Here is a 4,558-nt window from a genome sequence, read left to right on the forward strand (position 1 = left end):
TACTACTATATATATATATATATATATATATATATATATATATTTGTACTCAACTATTTCTTAGTTGTCCGTGACATTCAACACATTTATTCGTTCTTATCCAATAATTATAGATTATTCTAATCGATATTTTCTTACTATTTCTCCATTAGATAATTACGATACGCATCTTTATCTGAGATATGTCGAATGATTACTAACGGAAAAGTCTATCTCGCTTCGTGTGTTTGTCATTCGCGGTCAGGAAGGTTTGTGACGAGCGAGTTTTGGAGTCGGCTTAAGAATCTTGCAAGATTCCTGCATGCGCGATAGTTTATCAATCGGCATAATTGCGCTTATTTATGCGAGCCTCGATAATCTCTGGATGCGCGATCTCGTAATGCTTGTAGCATTCTCCTGGGGAAATGACGGGCAAATCCCCGGGCATTTCCTGTGCTTTACTTCCGACTCGGTCTTTTATATGACTGATAATCTCGTGCGGCGATTCATATTTGAAACTGCGGCGAGCCCGCGGTCGTTAATTTCCTGCCGGAGTGAAACTGTGCGCGCGTTCGAACCTCAGAGATCAAAGGATAATATTTCTCACACCGGCCGACAGTATAATCGGCACGCAACGTTTCGCCCGGCTATACGTGTGTATGTGTATGTAGTTTCATGCACGTACACCACGTTCATGTCGTCACATTGCGTATTTCATATGGTATACATGAGCGTTACGCCCGTGCTGCTGTACATTTAATATGCGAGCACGTTTCATGTGCGCACGTGCTTACGCGAGAAAATCGGTCCGCGTCGATTCGTCGAGGTGTGCGGCACACTTCGGTCTCGTCAGAGACCAGAGTTCCACCCACCGACCACTTTCCCATCGTACTGAAACGCGCCCGCTTAGATCTCAACGCTACGCAGAGTCAACTGTGAAGAGCAAAACGCGTTGAGAACGTGCGCGAGAATTGCTTCCGAGACGGGATTGCGATTCCCGTCGAAAGAAAGATGCCTTTTCTCTTCTTAGAATCAAGATGTAACGAAAGGGATAAGACATTAGGAATGCAACTAGAGACTTTTTGACCAAAATATTGACATGCTGAAAAAAATCTTAGCAATTTTATATTTATTTTTATTATGTGTTGTGTAGAGAATACTGTGTATACGCGTATACACAGTTGGAAAATTTGCGTTAAATTCATTCAACACCCTTCACGTGTATCCCAAACGGCCCATTCAAATTTTTATGTTAGTTTAATACAAGAGGAATAGATTAAAAAGTTAAACACAAAAAAAAATAATACTGACACAATTTGTAAGTAAACTGTGAAAGCATATTTTTTCACTAAAATTAACATTTATTGTTAAGAATTTACGTTTTAAAACCCATTATTTTTATGTTATTTGTTTACTCACTCATAAATTGTATTATTTTCACATTAAGAAATTTTGAACATCAATTTAACACAAAATGTTAACAAAGACTTGAGTGGACCGGATTTCAAATACAAATGTTTTTACTGTGTAAATACGAGAGTGTTTAAAAACATTTCTTATGCACAACACTTTAAACACGTAAAAAAATTTATATTTAATCTACCCTATATTTAATCTACTCTTCGGTAAAATTCTGAATCATCTCGTGTAGTGTATTAAAATCTGTCTACTTGTGTTTACTACGGACGATTCTCCGCATTCTCTTTTATCTCTTGGAATGGGTATCTCCTTTACAAGGGTCTCAGGTTCCAACTCTCTAGCTCTCATTACGATGGAAATCATTGAGAGAAAAGTCTATGGACATTGAAAGTATCGTAAACAGTATACAGACTACTTTACTACCATTTTTATTTAGCGCAATATATGTTTCGAGACACGAACGTTCAGAGTTAATTAGCCATCGATGCGAACGTTTTCGTATTTAGAATACACGTGAATGGGTTCTTCAAGTTACATTCTAACGCTTCATCTTCGAGAACGTCACGCCGCATCTCAGTTTTCGCGTCGCCCACACATGCACGAGTGCAGTGTTTCGACTGCGCTACCGCGCAGATCTAATCTTCGTCAAGGCTGCCAATACAGGATTCCGAACGTTACATTAGCAGCCTCGCCTCAGTAAATAGATGCCGCGCCCGATCAGAAATTGAATATTTAGCATCTTTAATAAATAAATATGCATCTACGATGATACAGCGGCTGAGCTGACTCAATATGCACTCACAAAGTGTGAGAATATTTTTTCTTTCTTTCTCCGTAAATACACGCATATTTATGCGCCATTAATATTATTAAAAGAAAGCATTAAGCTAAATATTATTAAAAGAAACATTAATATAATTAATTTTTATAATCATAATATCAGCAAAATTAGTGATGAATTAATGCTAGTTTAAGCAGTCCTTTTTAATATCATTGCACGTATCGTTTGTTGAGTCTGTCTTGAATTATCAACCTTAGGATTTAGTTTATTCTTCGATTGTGCCTCTTATTCGTCAACGTGAATCTGGCGTTTCCGCACAACGGTGACTCATTGTTCCTAGGTTGACAAAAGAGACGAAATAACAGCGACCGTGACCCGCAGGAAGCAAATGATGTCGGTGTAGCGCACTTTGTTTCTCGAGTACAAAAGCTTTCGCAGAAAACGAAGGCGAATATTAGAGGAAATTGTACAGTTACCCCCCCCCCCCTTATATATAAAAAGTACTTGAGTTTCGCTGTAGAACGTATAGTGTATGTTTTATTAGATAATTAAAAAAAGGATAAAAGAATCAAATATGAAACTTTCGTCATATTATTATTTAACAAAATCTCTTCAAAAAACAAAAGTAATCTTTGGATTAATATTTGTATTAGATGAGACGAAAAAGTACCGGAGAATTAATTATTTTCTCAGAATAACGAAACTTTATATGAGCGGCCCCGCTTGAAGATTCATTCTTTCCCAAAAAATATTTCGTAATTGCTTTTTTGCAACATTGTGATACATATCCGAGAACGGGTGTAAATTGTGTCAAGCGCCAAAGAAATAAAAAAAGCACATCGCACAAACCGCGCCGTGATTTTGCGATAACTGCTGTTTATTACAGAAGCATCTGCGCTCGTTTAAAATTCCAAAGAGGGTCATCGGTGACCTCCGGGCGATTATAAAATGTTTGAAAAAAAAAAACATCCTGTTAATCAGCAATAATCATGATAACACGATCGAGGGAAACGAGGGGATCTTTTGTAGCTATTTATTCCCCGTTACGTCGTTATTCGAGATAAACGTTGCGGCGGCTGTGGAGAATTCATCGTAATCGTGAACGCAAATCGAGCCCAAAGCAGCAAAAATGTGAGAAAAAATATAGCTGGAGCGCGAAAGTGACGCGATGCCGCTGATAATTTGGATATTTACATGTATTCTTCCTTTGCATCTGTCGCAAGCTTGAAATTTGTCTTGCAGCGAAATTGTCACAATTTGTCGAGAGAAACATTACACAATGTAAAGATTACATTTCTTTGATTGTATTTTGTAGATATTTTCTTTGGTAAAATTTTTCATAAATAATTTCTAATTTACAACGTAATATCTTTGCTTCTTAAATAGTGAATAAAAAGAATATAAAAGTTCATCATTTTAATTTTTTGTTACATAATAATGTTGTTTGTATATATATAATACGTCAAAATCAATTATATAATTATACGAGTATCTTGCGGTATACAAAATAATTTCAATCCTCTGCCGACTGGAGTCTTTAAAAGCACTATTTCGATTATAAATTTAGATAAATTTAAATCTATAAAAATTAATAAAATACGATCCTATTTTTATAATGAAAAAACTCGTTGTTAAAACTTTGACAAATATATCAGATCATTTTTTCAGATTTTCAGAAAAATAAAAAAATTTGCTCTATTTCTTAAAAACTTCTGTTGCTAACGAAAGAATTACAATTTATGTTGCTGGCAGAGGATTAAATGGCAAAAACAATTCAAATTTTGTTCGATACATATTATGGATATACATGCTTAGGCGGTATACACTGTATACAAATTCTTAATGCGTAAATCTTAGGATCATTTTCTAAGAATCAAGTAACGATACTTCTGCGGCTTCTCGGTTTACAGTATACGTGCTATTACGAAAAATTCTCGAGGTTACATTCTTCGATGTTTCACTAACATGAGTTATACATACATCGGAATATTATATTATCGATCATCTCACATAATTATCCCATTGCATGGGATTCATTCTTTGTATGAGACAGCAGACTACACACACATACACACACACACACGCGCGCACGCGCGCGTCTTTTACGTATCTAAAATCGTCTTGATGTATGACTCACTAGGCGACAAAGCAGTTTTACGTTACACGTACGCCAGCGTAAAATGAACATCGCGTAGTCATTATCTTTCACGTACGTCAATAAGACTGCATATAGCTCGTTATGGCTGTCTATATATATATATATATATATATATATATATATATATATACACGACGACGACGTACGTACGTTACTAACTACTTACGTACGTTACCGTACTACGTACGTCGTCGTACTACTTACTTACGTACGTACGTACG

This window comes from Atta cephalotes (genome assembly GCF_000143395.1).
Source record: "Atta cephalotes unplaced genomic scaffold scaffold00017, whole genome shotgun sequence".
Lineage (NCBI taxonomy): Eukaryota > Metazoa > Arthropoda > Insecta > Hymenoptera > Formicidae > Atta > Atta cephalotes.